Source organism: Herpailurus yagouaroundi, unplaced genomic scaffold, assembly GCF_014898765.1.
Source record: "Herpailurus yagouaroundi ecotype Mexico unplaced genomic scaffold, PumYag 67793, whole genome shotgun sequence".
NCBI lineage: Eukaryota > Metazoa > Chordata > Mammalia > Carnivora > Felidae > Herpailurus > Herpailurus yagouaroundi.
Window position 1 is genome coordinate 5227382 of NW_024420586.1, and position 25156 is coordinate 5252537.

A 25156-nucleotide genomic window follows, 5' to 3' on the forward strand; every position below is an offset into this window, starting at 1 on the left:
CCGTTAGGATGACAACATTAGTTTACTTTTTTTGCAACTAACCATCACAGAAACAAGAGTAGGATAAAGATCTCTGAGTTCCAAAGCAAATTATGATGAGAGCGAGAGAATTATTTTTCAGAACAAATATTTGGAGAATCACTAAAGTGTGACTAGGAGGACAAAGACGTTTTTAAAATAACACTGAAACAAACGGAGTTCCAATGAACCTGGGATTTCCTGCACCCTCACAAAATAAGCTGGGCACATAGCTCCTTCTCAAACATTCCAGTATAGGGTTGCTCTACCCTGAGTCTCCACTAGTGTCTTCTGTTGGCATCAGCAATTCAGGCGGGCTAATATGGAGCATGGATGGGTTTGTGAATAATTCTGTAAGTGTGGTCAGTAACTCATATTTATCTGTGAATGGTGTGATGGCCGAAGCATCAGGAAGGTGGAGCCTGCCATTCCTAAATCCACATTTGCTGCAGAGCAACTCTGTTGAGAGCACTCTGTGGAGGACTGATGAGAGCCGGCTTCCGGAGCAGCTGCCGTGTGGTTAGGGAACATAAGCTGAGTGGGCAGAAGAACATCTTAAGGAGTTACTGAAGCACAACATGCAGATTAGGTGGCAGGGCTGTGGACTCCTGGGAGCAAGAGTGGCAGAGCCGATAGCTCTTTTCTATCGTAGCTGTCAGGCAGACAGTGAGCAGAAGCAGCAGGGTGACAGACCGCCACTTCGGTTACTAGCAGAAGCCTACATATCATTAAGAACGTGGAAATATAAAAATTACTGTACCGAAACGTGCAGCTCTATAGACAGGAGAGGCCCTTCCAGGAAACCCAGATGAAGGCATCTGGTAATCTTTTCATTCAAATGATAGATACTTCCTATTAGAAAATGTGATTCAAGGAATTAACCTAGAAAAATAATTGATTACACAACACTAACAAGTTTCACAAGCTCTAGGTATTAGAAAAACCCCTTTACATGGGTCATTCCCTCCCCACCACCTCACAAAATATTCCATATGCTGCAAATGATGTTTTTACCAAAAGGAAAGGTATAATTTATAGTTAGAGAAAAAAGATCTTGCCTTTTTTTTTTTTTTTGCCAGTGCCATTTACCACCCCGTGAACTTGGAGGAGTTTCCCTCCAAGCCTCAATTTCATCCTCTTTAGAATGGGGATAATCGCTGGTTTTCATTTTTATTATTTTGAGTATTAACAATATTTTAAATATGCCTGGCATAGTGTAGGCATTAAATACATGGAAGTTGTAATAATCAGTATTCACCAAAAACTATATATATATATATATATATATATATGTACTAATAATATAGCTTCATGGTGTTTGGATAAGAATTGCTACAATAACTAGGGCTATATGGCTTATGGATGAGTATGCGATTAGGGATTTTAGATCTGTTTGGTGTAGGCAAACAGAGCTTGTTATCATTATTCCTCATAGGGAATATTAGGAAAGGGTATGCTATTTGGTCTGTTAGTGGATTAAGTACTATTGTAATAGGTATTATTCCATACCCACCTAGTTTCAGGAGCACAGTGGCAAGTACTATTGACCCAGCAATACAGGCCTCCACATGTGCTTTGGGTAATTAGAGACATAGTCTATATAGGGGTATTTTTAGTATGAATGCTATTATACATGCTAGTCAAAGGAAAATATTAGATCAAGTGGTTGAGATTGGTTCAGTTCAGTATTGTATGATTAGAATATTTAGGGAGCTTGATGTGTTTTGGATATACAGTAATGTGACTAGGAGAGATAATGAACCTACTAGGGTGTAGAATGGAAAGTAAAGGCCTGCATTCATTTGTTCTGTTTGATTACCTCACCGGGTGATAACAATCATGGTGGGAACTAGTGTAGCTTCAAATAAAATATAGAGCAAAATTAGTTCGATGGCGGTGAAGGTTATAATTAGGAATAGTTGCAAAAGGGTGAGTATTGTGATGTATAGTTTTTTTTGGGCAAGGGTTTCTTTTGATAAGTGTCATTGGCTGGCTATAAGTATTAGTGTTAGTCATGCTGTTAATGCCAGGAGGGGTGCAGAGAGCGGGTCTGAGAAGAGCAGTAGTGAGAAGTTGAGATTGTTGTCGTTTTGTTGGTTAAGGTAGGTAAGGCTGACGAGACTAATTAGTAGGCTGTGGGCTCTTAATTCAGATTATATTGGGTTTTGATAGCCATGTCAATGGAATTAGTATTATAGTTGGAATAATAATTTTTAGCACTGTAGGGGATTTAGCTTTTGTGCATAGTCCGTTCCGTATGTGTTGGATACTCACTAGGAGGGATAAGCCTAGAGCTGCTTCACAGGTAGCGAACACTAGTAGAATAATAGGAGTTACCCTATTATTAGGGTTTAGGGTATTTAGGAGGTACCTAAACTCTGTTTAGGTCAAATTTCCTAAGGTTTCAAATAAATACTGGTTTTGGAAATAGCCTTTGCTTGTTTGTGAAACAAATGAATACATTATGGAATTATTTGGAATACAAAATACACAGGTTTTTTTGGGGGGGGGTTGGTTAAAAGCTTTCCAAAATAGCAAATAAATCATAAGTACGCCCCAGAGACTTGTAAGATAATCTCAGTGATATGTCTCAGATGTTATTTATTTTTATTTTTAAATGTTTAGTGAAATCATTTAAAAGCTTTTTATAAAAGCTAATAAAATTGCTTTTTACTTTATTCTACGGAGCCAATTTTCAAAATTACCATAAAACATAACAAAGAATCCACACAAACAAATCATTTGCAAACTTCTGGCAAATGTGCAGTTAGATTAATTTTCCCAAGATCATTGATCTATATTTTCATCAGTAGTATTTTTTCACATGTGGAAACTATTAAATAACAGATACATTACTATTTGCATTCATAGTCATAGAAATGAAATCTCTACATGTAGTTGCTGTATAAGATACATGTCAACAGTCTTAGAAAAGCATCAAGGATAATATGTTTACAAATACAGAGAAGAGATAGGTGGTTGCCCAAGGGGAGAAGAATCGGGGAGGGATGGGGAAGTGTGTGAAGAGGATAAAGAGGTACAAACTTCTAATTATAAAATAAATAAGTCAAAAGGAGGAAAAGTACAGCATAGGGAATGTAGTCAATAATACTGCAATAACTTTGTATGGTGACAAATGGTAACTACACTTACTATGGTGAGCTTTTTGTAATGTATATAGTTGTCAAATTACTGTGATGTACACCTGAAACTAATATAATATTGTAACTCAACTACACTTCAACAAAAAAAACCAAAAAAAGAATAATATGTTTACTTTTTTTTTTTTAAGTTTTGATTTTAATTCCAGTTAAGTGTAATATTACTTTCAGGTGTACAATACAGTGATTCAACACTTCCGTAGAGCACCTGGTGTTCATCACAAGTGAGCTCCTTAATCCCCATCACCTTTTCACCCATCCCCTCATTCATCTTCCCTCTGGTAATGATCAGTTTGTTCTCTAGAATGAAGAGTCTGTTTCTTGATTTGTCTCTTGCTCTCTTATTTTTTTCCCTTTGCTTATTTGTTTTGTTTCTTAAATTCCACATATGAGTGAAAACATAGGGTATGTGTCTCTCTCTGTTTGACTTATTTTGCTTAACATTATACTCTCTAGTTCCATCCATATTGTTGCAGATGGCAAGATTTCATCCTTTTTATGGCCGAATAATATTCCATATTGTATATATACATATACATACACACACACATATACCATTTCTTTATCCATTCATCAACTGATGGACACTTGGGCTACTTCCGTATCTTGGCTGTTGTAAATAATGCTGCTCTAAGCATAGGGGTGCATGTATTCCTTTGAATTAGTACTCTCACATTGTTTGGATAAATACCCAGTAGTGAGATCACTAGATCATAAGGTGGTTCTATTTTTAACTTTTTGAGGAAACTCCATACTGTCTTCCACAGTGACTGCACCAGTTTGCATTCCCACCAACAATGCAAGAGGGTTCCTTTTCTTCCACGTCCTCGCCAACATCTGTTGTTTCTTGTGTTACTGACTTTAGCCATTCTGACAGGTGTGAGGAGGTATCTCATTGTGGTTTTGATTTGCATTTCCCTGATGATGAGTGATGATGAGTGTCTGTTGACCATCCGTATGTCTTCTTCGGAGAAATATCTGTTCATGTCTTCTGCCCATTTTTAAATTGGATTCTTTGCTTTTGGGGTGTTGTTTTATAAATTCTTTATATATTTCAGATACTAATCCTTTATTGGATGTGTCATTTGCAAATATTTTCTCCCATTCCACACGTTGCCTCTTAGTTTTGTGGATTGCTTCCTTTGCAGGGCAGAAGCTTTTTCTTTTAATATGTTTCCTTTTAAAGATACACATGATTCAGTTAAAGTGTGTAGCCATGTCTCAGAAGTTGATACCAGACTCCTGTGGACTATACAGCCAAATACACATAAAAAGTGTAAGCCCAGCTACTCTCTGTTTTAGGCACATGCACTGCAGCACCCTCTCTACAATACTTAGGTAGTGAATGAGAAGCTGCTCTGCTTCTGTGAGCCAGACAGCAGTGAAAGTCTCACTGGTTAGTTGTGTTTCTCTTTTGTAATACTAGATTTGAGTGTTATAGGGAATGTCCCTGTCTCAATCTCAGAGGATATGTGGGCCACTCTTATTGTAACTGTCATTTCTGGACATGTACAAGTTCCAAAATGCAAGAGGGAAAAGTTAACAGATGACTATAAAGGAGGTCACTGTAGGCAGCTGAAATAGACCAGAAGGGTAACACTGCTTTTTTTTTTCCTTTTCATGTGTGTATTCCTATGATCAGGTATCAGGGCATATCACGAAGAAAAATTACCACAAGACCCTGAGGCAGCAATATTTTGAAAGATGAGACTGATTTTAGAGCCCATCTGTTTAGACCACTTTAGGAACATTCTTCCTCTTCAATTCACTATCTATTTCTTTGATACCAAACCTTTAACCACCTGCCCCTCTTCCCAAATTAAGTGCACTTAGATTTGATGATAGAGTTCTGTTCCACCCACAGAAAACAACTAGAATGTCTTTTGAAATATGACCTGTGTGTGCCTTCGCTGAGGTAATGAAATCTGTGTCTTTGTCAGGAGAGCTTGAAGTATCTTACGTGCAAATTTCTAGCCAAACAACCAAATAGGAGAGTATTTATTTATTTACTTACTTAAAAGTGTCCAGAGTTAATAAATAGCTAAATTTTTCAACTGATTTTCTTCAGGAAACGCTATACCAAATACCTTCAGGGAAGTTTACTTAAGTAAAGTAGACTCAGATAGAGAGTTTCACTATTTTGTCTTACAATCTGACAAGCTGATTAAAAATAAAAGACGTGGCAACTTCAAATATATACAAAATTCACCCGCACCTCTTGCAGGTTTACTTTACAGTGCTAAATTTGCTAAAAGAGACAATTCCATTTTGCAAACAAAACACATGTATGTGTATGCATATGTGTATTATATGTATGGGACATAGTTTACCCCACTAATCCAGGGGTGAGCAAACTATAACCCACCGCCCCACCATCTGTTTCTGTAAACAAACTTTTATTGTAACAGAGCCACATCCATTTCTTTACATATTATCTATGGCTACTTTTGCATTACAACAGCAGAGTTAAATAGTTGTGACAGACCATGTGGCCAGCAAAGCCTAAAACTGTAACTACCTGGCCGTTTAAGAGTTTGCCAACCCTTGCACTAATTAGTTCATTTTAAGTAAGTGCAGGGAACATTTGCATAATCAATAAGCTGTCAAGTTCCTTGCTTCTGTAACGAACGCCCATTTCTAAATATTTTCAGGGAATATAATACATACAGTGAAGTCAATACTCTTTTTTTTCTTCTATAAGCATTCTTTGTGCAGCAATAACATGGTTTTGTTAATGCGAATCTGAGGGAGCTAGCAGCATTGCCAAGGGAAAGTCCGACTTGACCTTTTCATTCAATAAAGATCCAATTAGTATCTATACTGAGGAACAGACTTTGAATATGTTAAAGTACATATCAACAGCTCATTCAACCTAATGAAGGCTTAGTTATTGATTAAATAGGGTGCACCCGATATTCAAGAACCATTGATGAGCTCAGAAATGGGTAGTTTTCAAAACACAGATTAAATTACAGGGAAAGGGTTCAGACGACAAGGACATTGTTGTGTTTTATTTTGTTTTTAACTATTTGCATCATAATACCCATATTTGTAGAGACCAAATAAAAAAGGATATATAAATCCTTTAACTACATAATGGTCTCTTGCAAAGTTTTATAATCTGTCATGTTCTTTCACTGGTGATAAATCAAATGCTTTTGATTTCTATACAGCTGAAAATCTCTTACCTAAATGAGTCATCATTGCAATGAAAAACTATGACAATTCTAAAGAAGAAATCAAGCAAATGATCAAAGATTTAACGTAAAGAAGGGATATAAGAGGTATAATCAATTCTAACAATGTAATTGATGTTGACAAAGTTAGCATGGTTTCTGGTTTCTTGATCACATATTCATGCAACACAATGGTCCAGTTTATTCTAGTCAAGAGTCTTAATCCATGGCACCTAATTGGAATTAAAAGGTATGATTCATATTAGCCACACACATTGGTTTGTAACCAGGGGAAAGGATAAGATGAGCATATTATATAAGAAGCAGGGCTATCCGACTGGAAAGTATTTCAACATTCTACTTGACTGATATCACTGGGTAATGGGAATTTCCTTGGTTCAGATCAGCGATCTTCAACTCTGGTTACAGTTTAGAAGTACCTGGAGTTCTGTTAGACAACACCAACTATTAAGAATTCGCTCCAGAACAATTCCATCAGAATCGCTAGTGGTGGCGCTCAAGAATTGCTAGCTATTCCAAGTTCCTCAGCTACTCCAATAAATCTCCAGCACTGGGAAACTACTGACTTGACTAAAAAGATGAGGCAGGTTTTCCTATCAGATAAAGGAAAAACTACATGGAGATACAAGGTGTTTTAGGACCTTTTGGTGATGAAATTTCGTGGTGAAAGGGAGAATTCCTAGCTCCCAGGTGTTGGAACGAATTTATTTAAACTGAGCATTCTGCCCATTTCTTCACAGAAGACAAGTAGGTAATAATGGCCAGGGCATGATATACTTGTACTGGAGTTTCAAAAGTATTAAAATCTGAGATTGTTAAGTGATTTTGTTGGCACACCATATTTGGATTCTCTCCTTTGGAGAGTGATGTGCTGGCCCATGGCAACCTCTATCCTGAAAACCTGGTTGAAAATAAACCTGAGTCAAACAATATTTCCTTTATTTTTATAATCAATAAAGGATAATTCTGGAACCTGGAATTGGAAAAGAAAGCTGGTTAAGTCTTGATTTTAAACAAGATTGGTGTAATTACTGATGTATGTTCCTTAAAGGAGGTCCACATAAAATATATTCTAATAGCTTATTTAAATTTTCATGGTATATTCTTAACTAGCTTAATAAAAAATTTCAGAAGTCTGTTGCAATTATTTATTTAGTTATGAAAATTGAAAACTTTGGAAGATTGGAAATTGGGACTCTCCCAAAGACTGGCTTAGTCCCCTCCCCATTTTATTCTTAGATCTTGGAATGGACTGAGTGAAGTTTTGAAAATTTTATATATATGTTTCCAATTCTTATGTGTCTTTAGATAGGGACAAGACAATTCTAAATGGCAGTTAGTTAGTATTCGTGTATTCAAATTCCAAAAAATAATTATTGACATTCAACAAAATAATTATGCTCCTAAATAAAATTACTCCTAAAAAATTTCATGGTCATGTAAGAGAAAAAAAGCTGAGAAACTATTCCAGATTGAAGGATACCCAAAACATATGACAACTAAATGTGATGCATGATTGTGGATTGGATCCTACATCAGAAAAAAAGGCATGCTAAGAGAATATTTTGGTACAATAGTGAAATATGAATATGGACATTGGATTAATTAATAATACTGTGAAAATAATAAATCTCTTGACTTCACTTCCTATACTGATAGGTATTATAATATTCTTAGAAAATACATACATGTAGACAGAGACATAAATATTTAGGAAAAGTTATAAAACAAATGTGGAAAAATGGTAACAACTGATGAATCTGGTTTAATGGTATATGAGCACTCTTTGTTCTTTTCTTGTAACTTTTCTGTAATTTTTCTATTTTCCTACAATGAAAGTATGAAAATTGTTATTAAACAGCACGTGTGACAGGCACTGTTCTAGATTAACAAGAAAATAACATAGCTAGAATCATGGTGCCTGTATTCTAGTGGATCAGAACAGACAAAACCAGGAAACTAGTAAATAAAGTAGATAATTTTGAATTATCTGTGTATAATCTTTGAATCCTGTGTAATAAATATAATTGGGTAGTACAATAACGTGGTAGAAAGAATTGGAATGGAGGATGTTATTTATTTATGTTGATACCATAAGGCTTCCCAGAGTAGGTAATATTTAACTGAGCTAATCATTGGAATAGCTTAGAAAATGGGATCCACACAGATGTCCTTGAGATTGGACAATGCTTTGTTGAGACCAAGATAAAAAGGCAGGCCAGTGTAAGTAGAACTTAGTGACCTTTCAGGGAGTTCAAAAAAAAACCAAGGTTAAAGTTTAGATCTTTCTGCTTACTTAAACCATTTCTGCGTACACATTCTACTCCTAAGAACCCCAGGATGAGACCATTCTGGATACCAGGCCCCATGTAAAAGTGTTCCATGAAGGACAATTCTCAGGTGCACATCCAGAGCCAGAATGGAAAACATTAAGATTAATATGAGCATTGGTTAAACTTGAGGGTAAATGTGGCTTGGCCTCCCTCTTCTGGAGAACAGGCTACAAACTGAATTGTTTCCTTTGAATTAGAACTTCCTATTCCCCATATAAATTAAGTAAAATAATATGTTGGGCTTGAATTTTAAAAACCCTAATTAAGTTTTGGAATGCATTTCCTTATAACATATAATTTTGCCCAGAGATTATTTATGGACAAAAAAAAATAAAACAAAAAAAAGACAATGGGTAGGTTTCTTGAAGTTTTAATTTTTTTTCCTTTTTCTTTGATTCCTTCCCTACCCTTTCTATTCACCTAGAGAACAGCAACTGTAAAACAGATAAAGTGAGATAGGGGGATTAGAAGTAACTTTTTTTCTTCTGGTTCTTGGTTTAAAGGATAAATTATATTAGAGCTACTTATCATACCTGAGGGGTTGCTGACTGGAAAAGACAGAGGATCCTCAAAAACCATGCTATGGATGTGATTTTTGAATCTGCTGCGTTTCAAAGCAGCTACATCAATGTTTTTGCCCCTTCACTGAGTTGGATCTGATGGGTGAGTGATAATCATTGGTCATAGCTGCAGGGAAATAGACTGGAGGGGGGAGGGGGTAGTTCTTGCCCTACTCAGCCTGAAGTGGAGGTTCCCTACCACCTTCTTTACATTAAGACCCTAATAATGAAATATTCTTTTTGAATTTGGCATTTGTTGTTACAAATATTGGTTGTCCTCTGCACCAACCCTCAAATTATTACTAACACCCTTCTATGTCTTTACCTTAAGCAATTCACTGCTACAAAGGTGAACCTTATAAATAAGCCATATGTGAAATGTCTTGACAAATATAAATATATTCCTAATTATTTCACGAGCACAACAAATCACACTTATGTATGTTGGAAGCAGGGACATGAGTAGAAGTATCTTTACAGGAAAATCTAGAGAAGAGAGGACAAAGTCAACGCTGGGTCAAGGCCTGAGAAAGCAGGTAAAGGGGGATATGACCATGGGACCACAGACATATTAATGAAAATGATAGTTTTAGCTTAGGAAAAAAAAAAAGACTTAATCAGAGTTGGTCCTTGACTACCTCTCTGCCCTCACCCCTATTCTTTCTGCTTCGTTCACTGCAATTTAGCTACCTGGTCACTTGCTGCCTCTTGGTCACACCAAAGACTTCATCCTAAGAGGGCCTTTCATTTGCTCTCCTGAGAACCCTTTCCCTCCAGAAGCTCACAGGGCTACATCACTCACTTCATTCCAGCCTCAATTGGTCTCCTTCAAGCAGCCTTTCCAGAGCATCTTACCAGAAGTAGTAATGTTGCCCTTCTCCACAACCTTACTCTGACACGTTAACATTCACACAACTCACTACCACCTGGAATTTTATTCTTCTAATAATTTTTTTGTATCCAGGACTATTGTCTGTCCCCTGCCTTAAACTGTGAATTCTGAAAGGCAACAACTTGGCTGGTTTCATTCACCACTGTATTTCCCATCTAAAGAACACTGGTGTGTAAAAGGCACTTAGTTCATTTATGTAGAATGAAGAAGGAATTTTCATGCCATCAATAATAAAAGGAAATGATAAATGACTTAATAAAAGTAAACTATAGGATTGTCCATAACTTCAGCCAAATTAGATCTCAAGGAAATTGATAGGGTAAGGGGGTTCCAAAAAAGAAGAAGTAGAATGGACCCACCAGACAAAACAAAACCCCACAAAACAAAAGGCTGGCTTCTCTTAGAAATCAAGGCTCAGTAACATCATCCAGGCCTGAGATAGAAAATTAAAGTTGTGTCATATAATCTTAGCAATGGCAAATTCCCTCTCACTGTAATACATGTTCATTGTGAACGGTGAGCGAGCCTTCTGTTCTGGATGGCAACGAACAGCATTGCGAACATGATACAACAACGACAAAAACAAGAGAAATTAGGAATATGTTCTTGATTCATCCTTCAAAGAATGCTGTCTTGCCATTTTAGCTCAGACTATCAAAGTGAAAGTAAAGCTGGACAAAAATGATTTAAAATTTTTTTTTCAACATTTATTTATTTTTGGGACAGAGAGAGACAGAGCATGAACGGGGGAGGGGCAGAGAGAGAGGGAGACACAGAATCGGAAGCAGGCTCCAGGCTCTGAGCCATCAGCCCAGAGCCTGACGCGGGGCTCGAACTCACGGAGCGCGAGATCGTGACCTGGCTGAAGTCGGACGCTTAACCGACTGCGCCACCCAGGCGCCCCATGGACAAAAATGATTTAAAAAAAAAAAGATAAAGATAAAATGAGCCTCCTGTTGGGGAATCGGCCCTTGGTGGGATGGCTTGTTTCATCCTTATATCTTTACCAACTGTAAAGAAGTCCCGACTCTACATACAGGGCTGGGATTATTTTGGAAATGTTTTTATCTCCCAAACAAATTGTTTTACTGTGTTGCTGCTGAATTTTTGTTGCTATGTAATTGTCTTCTGTTTATTTAGAGTTAGTTTTGCATGTCATTGCCTACCATTAAATTACATACCTCCTGAGAGTGCAGGATACAGCCTACTCATCTTTGCATACTTCACAGCAAGAGCTATGGACCTACCAGTACAGTGCATTCAAAACTTGGCCTTTTATTTTAATAAAGCTCTTACATTTTACTCATATTAGCTAATTCTTTTCAAACATCATCAACTTGTCCATAGTTCAACAAGAAAAATAAAATGTATGTAAAATATAACTGATTCGCTGTGTTATTTAGGGGAAATCTCTGGTCATGGAAAACCTTCAAGATGGGGTTGAGCTTTTGGTAGCAGCATAAAGTGTCTGAGTGGTCAAGGCAAGAGTTCTATCTTCCAGATGATAAGGGAGTGTGGGGGCAAGCTGAGGGCAAAATACAGGCTAACAGCACCGCCCCCTGGTGGAATATGTGTGATTTTCCTGGGACACTCCTGGCTATCCAAGAAACAAAGGAAAGGGGTTAAAGTGCTTGCCATGGTGATGTGGGAAACTAAGGCAGATGAAAAATTAAATTCCCTTACTGCCTTCAGCCCATAGACAAGTCCTTGAAACCAGCAGAATGACCTCCCTCTAGGAGCTCAGCTGCCTAGATGATGACATTTTGCTGGGGGCAAAAGACAATCTTAGCTTAATGTTATCCCAACCTTGAGGATCCTGTAAATCTACTTCCTTTATCTCAGCTTCCCCAAGATATATGCTGGCAATCATACTCCAAGCTTATGCCCCTCCCTGCCCAGATAAACATCTGAAGGGTCTCATGACTGTGGTTTTATAAAACGGTAATAAATGGTGTTTCCCTAGCAACAGCTAGCCCCTCAAGGCACTGGAAACCTTGCTTCCCAAATTCCTTAGAGACTTACTGTATCCCTGATCCCCTCCCAACCTAAGGGTACAGAATGAGTTACTTGTCACGACCCCAGTGCAGCTCTTCCTGCCCATGGGTCCTGTCCCCATGCTTTAATAAAAATCACCTTTTTGCACCAAAGACATCTACAAGAATTGTTTCTTGGCCATCATCTCTGGACCCCACACTCCCCCCATCACCCCAAATCTTCATCACAGACATCCTTTTCTTTCTATTGGAGTCATGACAATTCCTGTTCACATGTGTGAAATCTCAACCTCCATGCCTAATTCTTCATGATTCTCCATAATCCTTATCTCTTACTGAGAACTCAGATGCAAACTCTGGGTGATTTTTAACCTCATTCCTTCTTGACAAGTACAGCTTTGTCAGAAAATATGATATTCTAACTGAAAATGCTGATCTTTTTATTCTTTACTGACATTGGCATTCTTGACCCAGATTCCTTGCCAATACTGATTTGCCCAGTTATGAGGCCTCAAGAGTTTTCTCTTCACCCAGTTAATATAATGTCAAACGTAATTGTGAATGCTTGAGCATCCCACAAGCTCTGAAGACGGTGAGGTACTCACTTACTTAGGAAACCGAATTTAAATGCACTCAATTTTATCATCATAATTACCCTTTTATAAGTAACAATAGGCTCGCATTTGAAGCAAGTCTTCAAGTTGTTCTTTCTTTGGGGCTGCTCACCATTCTTATGTATTTATGATGAAATGACTTGGTTTTCTCAGTCTAAATACCTCTGACCTGCTTTTTTCCTTCACCATACAATTCTAATAGAACTCTTCAACGCATCTATTGTCCTTTAAAGGAGTTTGGTACACTTTGTTCTTTGGCTTCAGTTGGCATTCTAACACCGGAAAGTCACTGGCACTTTCAAACACAAGGAAAGAAGTAATTAGGAGAAGAGTTTATAATCATTATTTTGATGATATTTGTATCACATGCATATCAGGTGTAAGAAAATGTACTGAGTCCTAATTGCTGTTAAAAAGAAATCACTAAGGCTATCAGGAAGCTAATGCAACTGTGTTTTCGAGTAATAAACCATATTTTAACTATGCAGAATAAGAAACTTGCCTTGTTTATTTCCATTTGTTTTCTGTGTATATGATCATGTATTCACATCTTGAGTAGCTAACAACTGAGCTTTCAACACATCTCATTGTGTCCCTTTTTGATGCGTATATACTACTTTGTTTTCTTATTTGAATTCTAATTTTTGAGACAAATTAGGTGGTTTTACTTGGAGGAAATGTCCCATCTCTCACCAATAAACAGTCCTTTGCCTACAACACCTGTGGCCCAATGAACCAGAAACAGGAGGAACTCTGTTTGTCTTTTCTTTTTATTTTAGACCTTAGGGGACAGATGGAAGTTGTGCACTTATTGTATGAAATTATATTTGACAAATAACAAAAATACATTAGAGGGGACAAAGTGCAGAATATGCAATGGGATACAACTTAGAAGGCAGCCCCTGATTGAACATCAGAGCATTAAGGACATGTTGCTATACGATTAAGAAATATTTGCTGCCTGTTTCCTAACAGGCAGAAAAGGCTCCAAGAATCAGTAGGAGCCAGATGGAGATGGAAACAAGTTCCGCAGCTGGCCCATCTGCCAAACACACTGACACTAGTGCGTAGTCCGAGGAGGACTCAATGACTTCCCTTGGATAATCAACCTTATTCCAGAAAGTAGTCTGCTCACTTGGCTTGCTACCCAATAAGCACATAAAAATCAGTATTTACGAGGCATGCTATATACTGTAAAATGCTATGCCATCACTTTTATTAGCAATAAATGGTAGTGTCATACAGTTGTTTGGTAATAGCTTTCCTGCTTGCTCTTTTACAAATTGAATCTCATTTGTTCTTTTCTGCCCACAGACTTAACTTATTTACAACCAGTTATATCATTTCTCTCTCCAAACTGATTTTTACAGCACCTTCCAAGCTGATATAATCTGCCAATCTAATTCAAACCCTATTTGCCCTCTATTTATGGTCAGAAATCCATTTACTAGAGCCAAGAATCATTTTTCGGTACTTCAAAGGTCCTACTCTCATCTATCATTCTCCACATTCACGATCTCTTAGTTTGTTTTTAATCCATTTTATTGTGTTCTTATCAAAACTGATTTGACAATTTTTATACACTCACTGGAACCACTGTACCAACCACCTTATTGAAACTTAGACATTTATTATCCATAGTCCTCCCTTCATGCACTAATTTTATAAGATGCCAAAAGAAACCCTCTTAACTTTGCCCAGAATGATTTACTGGTAATGATCCCACTGTGTTTATTTTGTATGGTTTCATTGTTCTCTAGATGTTTGTAGAATTTCTCTCACTCAGTTTTATTAGTGACGAAGCCACGTTTTGTGCTCGAGGACAGGTTAAGTGGGTCTTTTGAGGAATATGTTATTAACTCTTTCAGGTAAACTGCAGACAAATTATGTTATTTTCCCACCAATAGCAGTCCCTTTGGTAAAAGTAACCAACATAGATGGGAACACACACACACACACACACACACACACACACAATCAAATTCTTACACATCCCCATAATGCCATGATATGAATAAAACCACAGCAAGAATAATGATTCAAGTTTTTATATTTCTTGTCCCCACTTACATGTTTTCTAAAATAAAACCCAATTAAATTATTTGGGGGAGTCATTAAGTATTTTATGTGCATTCACAAAGTGAACAATGGCTCCAGGTGATCCTGCTCATTCCCATACTAAGCTCATTCCCATGTTATGTACTCCTGTGTCTACTGGCTATTTATTACAGCTCAAGAGTCAGTTTCGTTACCAGTGCACCACTGTTCTATTTCGCTGCGTCTCCACCGCACTTGAACACTCAGGGCACTCTGGTGGAACTCTGCCATACAGAAACTGGAAAAAAAATACTTAGCTTTTTGTACCCCAGGCCACTTTGTCATCATCCTGAGCCCCTTCTTGTACAGTGCCCTTTATAAAAGTGTCTTCTGAAGCTTCTGCCTGAAACTTATTTTTCCAAAGTGCTTATATATATATATATATATATATATATATATATTTTTTTTTTTTTTTTTTTTTTTTTTATGAAACTACTGTGATATGCACATGGTGCTAGATACTGGAATCAAAGATGATTGCACTGAAGTAGCACCTGAGGAAGAAAGAATTGTCTGCCTTGGGTGTATGATGTGAACTAGAAATAAGAAGCAAACACCAATTTATTCTGGACTCTGATTTTCTTCATCTGAAAATAGAGTTTAACCATACCAATTCTAAACATATGGCTGGCAGGATTCTTTACAGTATTTCCAGATATGAAGAAATCATTTGCTCTTGATAAAATTTGTTATATTGATACTATCTCTATTTTCTCACTCCCCTTTCACCTTAGAACTCATTCGGTCACACATTAATCTCCAAATTCTTTCAGAAAATTCTTTTGTTACAATCACCAGTAACTTCTATTTTGTTAAATTCAGGCCAATTTTGAGTCCTCATTTTCTTCATCCCTTCAGTAGCATTTGACATTCCTAAAGATACTTCGCCGTTTGATTTCCATGATGTCATGCCCTCATGATTATCCTTCTACTTCAAAAAGATGGGGTATGTTTTCAAGAGTGGGATGCCTGGGTGGCTCAGTCAGTTAAGCATCTGACTCATGGTTTTGGCTCAAGTCATGATCTCACGGTTCGTGAGTTTGAGCCCCACATCAGGCTCTGTGCTAACAGTGCAGAGCTTGCTTCAGATTCTCTCTCTCCCTCTTTCTCTGCCCCTCCCTGCCTCAAAATAAATAAATAAACTTAAAAAAAAAAACCTAAGAGTAAGGGGACATGTGCCTGGGTGGCTCATGAGAATCACTGTCCGCTCTTGGTTTTGACTCAGGTCAAGCTTTGCATCAGGCTCCAGGCTGAAAGTGTGGAGCCTGCTTGGGATTTTATGTCTCTTTCTCTCAGCCCCTCCCCCACGTGTGCTGTCTCTGTCTCTCTCAAAATAAATAAACTTAAACAAAAAAAGGGTAAGAGGATTATGTGGACAAAAGAATTGATATCAGATACTAATAGCCTACTGTGGTATCCTTAAACTCACCCAGAAGAATTTATTTGACTACTGTTCATCCCATTTGCTTTTAAATATCTACAAGAGTATCCTGGATATAAAAAAATACGAATAATTTATTTTAAAACCTTGTTATGTCTTGGGGCTCCTGGGTGGCTCAGTCGGTTAAGTGTCTGACTTCAGCTCAGGTCATGATCTCACAGTTCATGGGTTTGAGCCCCGTGTCGGGCTCTGTGCTGACAGCTCAGAGCCTGAAGCCTGTTTCAGATTCCATGTCTCCCTCTCTCTCTGCCCTTCCCCACTCGCACTCTGTCTCCCTCTGTCTCAAAAATAAACACTAAAAATTTTTTTTGAAAACCTTGTTATGTGTTAAAAATAATGAAAATAGAAAAAATATTTTATTTATCATTTTCCTTTATTAAATTCAGTGGCGTGGATCAACATTCCTATAGCATATATTCAAGACTGATCGATGAAAAAGAATGTGTTGACATAAAGACAATTATTTCCCATTCTCTAAGCTCTTTTTTTTTTTTTTAAGAAATCTCTGTGCCAAACATAGGACTCAAACTCATGACCTCGAGATCAAGAGTCACGTGCTCTACCAAATGAGCCAGAATATAAAGTACCATCTTAGTAAAAATAAAAACAAGGTTTAGCATATAATTCAAAATCTCATATGAACAGTTTGGTCTAAGCTCTTTTTTTATAAATAGATATAGACAGATACATAGAGACACACTGAGATAGGTATCTATGAAAACAGTGTATTTAAACAAAATATCATTTTTTGTCATTCATTTGATCTTTACTGAAAAATCTTAACTGACATCACAGTTTTATTCTTCTCTTCTATTCTTCCCTCCGCCCATACCTGGGTATTGTTGAGCAGTTAAACAAACTGTTCATATAAGATGCTGAGATGTTGAATTATATGCTAAACCTTGTTTTTATTTTTACTAAGATGGTACTTACTTTATATTCTTTGTATTACTTTTTTTATTTGGAAGGCATTTATTTTACTCCATTATATGCCAGGAAATGTGTGTGTATGTATTTTATATATCATTTATGTCTATCTTTATCTTTTTTATATACACATACATGTATATAATTATCTGACTGTTTGAATTACAAATGAAAACACAGAGCTATACAAAGAGATTGTTTTTATAAATACTGCCCTGTTTTGGGGCATCGAGGTGGCTCATTGGTTAAGAATCCAACTCTTGATTTCAGCTCAGGTCATGGTCTCATGGTTCGTTAGATCAAGCCCTGCATCAGGCTCCATGCTGTGCATGAAGCCTGCTTAAGATTCTCTCTCTTTCCCTCTGCCTCTCCCCTACTTGTGCTCTCTCTATAAATAAATAAACAAATATATACCTCCCTGTTTTGCAAAACAACAAAATAGATAAAACATAGAATAGCAAACTGTTTGCATAGTATTTCTCCCTGTAATCATTCAAAACATTTATCTCAATGTTACACTTGCAAAACTGTTTCAACTATACAACTTTCTTTTTCATATATATTTTTTATAAAGAAGAAAGATATTAAAATTCTATTTATTAAGTGTGTGCATGTGTGTATGTGTGTGTGTGTGTTCGTGTATTCGAAGAGTGTGCTGTTTCTTCTTGATTGATCATGGGGCCACTTCATTAACACAGCCATCTGGGCTGAGGTGAAACTCAGTGGAAATCTTTTGTAGGAACAGTTATGAGATCACAGAAACTACTGGTGGATATGCAAAGCACACAGTTGCAAATTTAACTCTTCCCTTTGATTCTATTTTTCCAAGAGTATTTTCTCCTCTACACACTTACTGTCTTCTTTCCTAAAGTTTGATCATGCTTCTACAGTCCTACCCTTCTTTGCATGGTACATAAAGATAGCCCAGATTTCAATGAATAAATTAGTAGGAGTCTTATCCCAGTAAGTCCTGCACAGTGGAATAAGACTATTCTCTCCTAGGTCTTCCATATCCATCTACATGGCTAACATGGAGCTAAAATATGAATCACATTTTTCTATCTCCCTACCAAAGTCCTCAACAAAACTATCCTCCTTGAGTCTATCAGAACTAATATCAACTTGTTATTAACTTTGTTTGCCAGTCACTAAAAGATCCCAGGGACCAGTTCACCACTTATCTCCTACGGTCTTTTCTCTATATGGCTCTGCACATTCCTCATTCTGATCCTATCATTCTGGAATTCTTGGTGTACCATCAGCAAAATCCTGTGTAACCTCAAACTATCTATTTTCATGTTCCCTTTACCTTCAAAGAGGGTCTCCTCTGATGACACTGCTTCTCCTGAAGCTCTCCCAAGCAATGGCTGTTGTTATCATCTGACACAGCCCTTATATGTCTGCTCTGGAGATGATTAGGAGTCTTTCTTGTTTCTCACTGCTACTTCTAGAATATTCTATCTTCTTTATCCCTAAAACCTCTCACTTATGAAGTTTATAACATCAATCTATATTATATCTCACCCTTGGTATCTACTAAGCCCTGGGTCATTCTCCTTCATTCTTGGAAGATATTAGTTTCTTCCTCACTATTACTCTGCCTATCACTACAGATGATATAACTCTCAACTATATAGATATACACATACATATAGATATATAGATATGGATATAGACATCTATCTTTATGACAAGTGGTCTTTTCCTATCTCCTTTTCTCCAATGATTCGGTCTTCCATTGTACCACATCAACACACTTGCATGTTCATTGCCTGGACTAAAGATATTCTGTCCTACTTATATTATGCCTGTTTTTGTTATCAGTGTTCAATAAACAATCCCCAAACTTAGTGATTTAAAAGAAAAACTACTTTACTGCTTGTGCATTTAGAAATTGAGCTAGATTCAGCCAGTATTGCCTCATGTGGGGGCATTCTAATATTAAGTTGGCTGTGGGCTGGGGTGCATTTACCTGGGACCCCTACAAAGGATGAGAAGGATAGGTAGAGGAATGGGAACCAACATCTACCTGTGGCTCTACCTCAGAAGTATGCAGAACAAAAATACATTTCTGCACCTAGAAATTTTAATTTTAGTATCTGAAGCTTAAATAAAAACTAAGAGCCAAGGCAAAATATGATGCGTGGTGAATGCTTCAAAATAAGCAAATTCAAACATAACAGACACCAAATATCTTTTCACTACTCTTTGCTGGTATATTGACTGCTCTCTCTGACCATAGTGCATTCTCTCCTGCCTAGTCCTGGTCTAATAAGCATCTTGTACATGCTTTTCAAATGTTTAGTGATCTTATGGCACATCTATACGTGTAATTGGTCAGCCTGTTCTCTGTAGTTCCATTCAATCTTCTAGAGACCTCTGCTGTAATATCTGTTCTATTAAAATATCACTTGATGAACCTTTTCCTCCAATTAGTAATCCCTAGAGGAAAATAACTTCCTCTTTAAAAGTCTCTGTGTCTCTAGTTTTTAGCAGTCATGTATTATGTATCACTTGGTATGTCCTTAATAAATGGATGATCAATCAATAACCAGTCAATAAAGGCATAGAGAAGTGACCAAATGTCCACAGCTTAACATCATGGTAGGTAGAAAGGCATACGTTTTTCACTACAAAAACATATGAGGGGTGCCTGGGTGGCTCAGTCAGTTAAGCGTCTGACTTCAGCTCAGGTCATGATCTCGTGAATTGTGAGTTCGAGCCCCGGGTCGGGCTCTGTGCTGACAGCTCAGAGCCTGGAGCCTGCTTCGGATTCTGTGCCTCCTCCTCTCTCTGCCCCTTCCATGCTCATGCTCTGTCTCTGTCTCTCAATAATAAATAAACGTTAAAAAAAATTACAGAAAAAACATATGAGAACCTTCTCTGTGTATGGTACCAAGCTAGGTGCCAGGATACAATAGTGAAAATGGTGGATAAGGTCCCTCTCATCAGCATCCCATCTTCTAGTGAGGATGAAAGAGAGAAATAAAAATAAATATATTACAATTACAGTTTATCATAAATAAAGAAAAGGGAATAAACATGGTGCTGTGCGAGCTAATGGAGCACTTTCTTAGATACTCTGGCTAGGAAAAACCTCTGTGAAGAGGAGTTAGTTATTTCTGGTAAAAGAAAAAAAAAAAAAGAAAGATACATGCATGTAATATTTGGGAGAAAAGAGTTCCTGGTAGAGGAAGTATTAAAGACAAGTCCTTGTGGAGTAAAAATGTGGCTTGTCCAAGGAACCGAAGGAAGCCAGCAAGACTCAAGTAAGAACTGATAAGTGATATGAAATGTAATTTAAGAGATAGGCAGAAGCCACATCATGCAGGGCTTTAGGAGTCCTGATATGAAGTTTGAATTCCATTCTGTGTATTATGGGAAATTGTTGAAGTATTTTAAGCATGGGACGTGCATAAACTGATTTATGTTTTCACTGCATAAACTAATCATCCCCCAAGAAAAATGTTGCAGATACCCTATTGGGGGCAATCCTCAGTAAATTTCCCCTCACTGCCAGATAAACTTGTGGAAAAGTACCTTTATGCACAGAAAATTCAATCAATTTTTAGTACTGGAAGTTTATATATGAACAAAGAGTTGAGGCACATCAAGTATGAGGTGAATGCTTTGCAAAGAAGGAAAAGATAAAAGGAAACAAAACACAAAATGCTAAAATAATTTGTTTTTAAAATGTATATGTAAAAAGAACCAAAGAAACAGAAAGTAGGAGGAACTGGTAGAAGAAAATATCAAAGTAAAACAACAATAAAATCAGAGGGATAAGAAAGGTTTTTACATCTATTAAAAACAAGAACAGAATGCTCTAAAAGGAAGAATGATCAGAGAACCATAGAGCTCTTACAAATTAAAATTGGATAGCTGAAATAAATAATGTAGTAGAAGTGATAAAAGATACACTAAGGGAAGTCTCCTGGAAAGTAGAATAAAAATACTGAACGCTGGACTGATAGAAATGAAGAAAACTGGAGGATACCCATTTCAATAAACACAATCATAGAAAAGAGAGCAGAGAAAATTATCAAAGAAATTATGACAGCAAATGAAGGAAATAAGTGTTCAGACTGAAATGCTTCTTAAAATCCAAAATAAACTTGGGGCACCTGGGTGGCTCAGTCGCTTGAACATCTAACTCTTGATCTCGGCTCAGGTCATGATCTCATGGTTCATGAGTGTGAGCTCCGTGTTGGGCTCTGCGCTGTCAGAGCAGAGCCTACTTGGAATTCTCTCTCCCTTTCTCTCTGCCCCTACCCTGCTTGTGCTTGCTCTCTCTCTCTCTCAAAATAAATAAACTTAAAAAAATATTAAAATCCAAAATAAACTATAAGGCAAATAATGGTGAAATTTCAGGAAGTGAGTGTTAAGCAGGTGATCATTAAAACCTTCAAAAAGAAAAAATACTGGAGCGCCTGGTGGCTCAGTCGGTTAAGTGTATGACTTCGGCTCAGATCATGATCTCGCGGTTCGTGGGTTTGAGCCCCGCATCCAGCTCTGTGCTGACAGCTCAGAGGCTGAAGCCTGTTTCAGATTCTGTGTCTCCCTCTCTCCCTGCCCCTGCCCACTCATGCTCTGTCTCTCTCTCTCTCAAAAATAAACATTCAAAAAATTTTTTTTAAAAAACAAAGAAAAAATACTATTACATAATGAAAAAACGAGAATGGATATCACAATGACATTGAATTTTACCAAAGCCACACTGAAATATAAAAGGCAAATGAGGAAAAAAAAAAAAAACCCTTCAAGTTATGGAGGAAGTTTATGAACAAAGACTTTAAAATCCAAATCAAATGGTTAATAGTGGAATAAATGGATTGCCAGACATAAATACCCGGTTTTGTTTTTCTTCCCAGAGACCTTTAATAGGAAGTTCATGGAATGTGTCTCCAGGACAAAAGGATAGAGTAAAACAAGAAAAGGAGGTGGGATGTGGAACATAGGGGATGCAGAATGGAATGTCAGCCAGGCCAAGTGTTAGGATGATAAGGAAATTTACCTCCAGGAAAAAGGGCTATGGATACAGTCTGGACCGGACTTAGTCCATCCCGAGAGAGAAAAGCGACCTCAAAAGGAAGGACTCTGAGGAGAACCAAATTCAAGCCACGTGTGAAAGATCACTGTAAGTTCTGTGCAAAAGAGGTGCTGGCACACTTGGTGGAAGACGATGTGACTTCAGGAAAAACAAGAGGCAAGGGTACAAACACAAACATACTTGACAATGGTTTACTCTAAGAACAGTGAGCAAGGGCTAAGAAAGGTGTGTTCACAGGGCACTACTCGGCGAAGCAGAGAGAAAATACTTCATCCAGTAAAATGCTTTATATACACATGGATATGCATGCATACAGTAAAGACAGACTCACTTTTCCAATTGAAAAGGATTTGGATTAAACGCTAAGCAGGGCTGTTTCTTTTCATCAGTGTATACTAATCTGCCACTTCCATCAGTTTCCCAAGTCAAGAATGAATTTGCACTACTGTCTGTAAATATTTTCATGAAAATAAATAGAGGTATTTATTTTCTTCCAGAAAAGAAGTCTTGAAAATGTAGAATTCTTCCTATTTAATGTTTCACGTGGTTTTTGGTTCCTTTAATGTATTCTGAAAGATAATCACGAGCACATGTTAGGTGCTTCCTTAAGGAAACCATTCTCTAAACGTCCTTGGAGGAAGGCATAATTTCTCTGGTCTTTGACCATGTAAAATATCCCTTTTCCTGATCAATTAATGGTGGTGATTTAAGAGTAATCAATCTGAGAGACATTTACTTGAAAAGGTGTTTGCATTTGAAAAAAGGTGATCTTGAAGTCCTTTCTCTTAAACCGGAAAACAATAATTCTTGAAAAAGCAAAAGCTTTCATCGTCTGAAAACAAAGTTACATTCCTGCTAACCATGACTTTAACAATGAAGCAGAAACACATAATTGGTTTTGAGAAGTTTTAAAGAAGTATCACACAACTCTCATAATGAATTGCTAACAAAACGTTCCTTTTTTACATTTCTTTTAATTGTCAGATGAAGATAGAAATGGCATTCTATTATCTGAGTAATCTAGCACCAAAAGACAAGAGGAAATGACATAAGAAATATTAGTCACTGAACATGGTCTACAGAAAAGGTTTTGTAGCTACAGCAATAACTGCCATAGAGATTTAGTGTCCTTAATGCATGTCAAATGTAAGTTTTTAGTCATCTGTAAAAACATTATTCCATGCATTCATAAACATATGTCTATATGAATATATATTCATCAATTAACTTTGAATTGTTAAAAATAAAAGATTGCCATTAGTGTTTTTATTAGATTCATGAGTCCTTAAAGAGACCTTTATATCAAATATGTTTAGAACAAGATTTTATGTTAACAATTTATATATATAATATATATATATTATTAATAGTAAACATAAATTGAGAAGGTGCTTATTAAAGATCTTGATAAATAATAAAACATCAATGAATGCTACTGAAATCTCAACCTGAAGGAGGCTTTCAATCAAGATAATATTTCTTACAATACTTTGTGTTATAATATTTAACACTTAATATTAAACACTTAATGTTGGGGTGCCTGGGTGGCTCAGTTGGTTAAGCTTCCGGCTCTTGATTTCGGCTCAAGTCACAGTTCATGGGTTTGAGCTTGGCAATGGGTTCCCTGCTAACGGCGTGGAGCATGCATGGGATTTTCTCTCCCGCTCTCTCTGCCCCTCCACCCCCCACTCAGACACACATACTCTCTCCCTTGATCTCAAAATAAGCAAATAAACTTAAAAAAAAAACAGGGGTGCCTGGGTGGCTCACTCAGTCGGTTAAGCATACGATTTAGGTTAAGTTCAGGTTAAGATCTCATGATTCGTGGACCATGCCTGGAGCATGCTTTGGATTCTGTGTCTCCCTCTCTCTCTCTGCCCCTCCCCTGCTTGCACTATGCCTTACTCTCCCTCTCCCACTCTCTCCCTCTCTCTCAAAAAGAAATAAACATTTAAAAATATTTTAAAAAACAAGAAAAATGAAGACAGTTCTAAGCAAACCTGGATGTTTGAAAAGAGAAAAAACACTTAATGTTTATGTAATACTTTATATACATTTAAAAATACATTCAGAGAGGGAGAAGATACTTGCAAATGATATATCCAATAAGGGGTTAACACTCAAAATATATAAAGAATGTATACAATCAACCCCCTAAAAACAAACAATCCAATTAAAAAGTAGGCAGAGGACCTAAAAGACATTTTTCCAAAGAAGACAAACAGATGGCCAAGAGACACATGAAGAGATGCTTAACATCACTAATTATCAGGAAATGCAAATCGAAACCACAATGAGATAGCACCTCACACCTGTCAGAATGGCTAATATCAAAAAGACAAGAAACAACAATTGTTGGTGTAAAGAAAAGGGAACTCTTGTGTAGTGCTGGTAGGAGCGTAAACTGGTAAACTTACTGGGGAAAACAATATGGAAGTCTCACAAAATATTAAAAATAGAAATACCATAGGATTCAGTAATTCCACTACTGGGTATTTACCCCCAAGAAAACAAAAATACTAATTCAAAGAGAAAAATACACGCCTATTTATTGCAGCAATAATTACAATAGCCAAGATATAGAAGCAATCCAAGTGTCCATCAATAGGTGAATGGATACAGAAAATGCTACACACACACACACACACACGCGCACACACAATATAGAATATTACTGAGCCATAAAAAAGGACAAAATTTTGCCATTTGCGACAACGTGGATGGACCTAGAGGGTACTATGGTAAGTGAAATCAGAGAAAGACAGTACCTTATCATTTCACTTATACGTGGAATCTAAAAGACAAAACCAACCAACCAACCAACCAACCAACCAACCAACCAACTCTTAAATACAGAGAACAAACTGATAGT

The 25156-nt window shown here is 37.0% G+C and overlaps 1 long non-coding RNA gene across 1 annotated transcript; it reads left to right on the forward strand.

The window, feature by feature from the left end:
* The first annotated feature begins 1860 nt into the window (after positions 1-1860).
* Positions 1861-13707, forward strand: LOC121026071 (uncharacterized). Its single transcript, XR_005788253.1, has 3 exons — positions 1861-2029; positions 8626-8628; positions 13696-13707. It is a non-coding gene; the product is annotated as an uncharacterized LOC121026071 (long non-coding RNA).
* The last annotated feature ends 11449 nt before the right edge of the window (positions 13708-25156 follow it).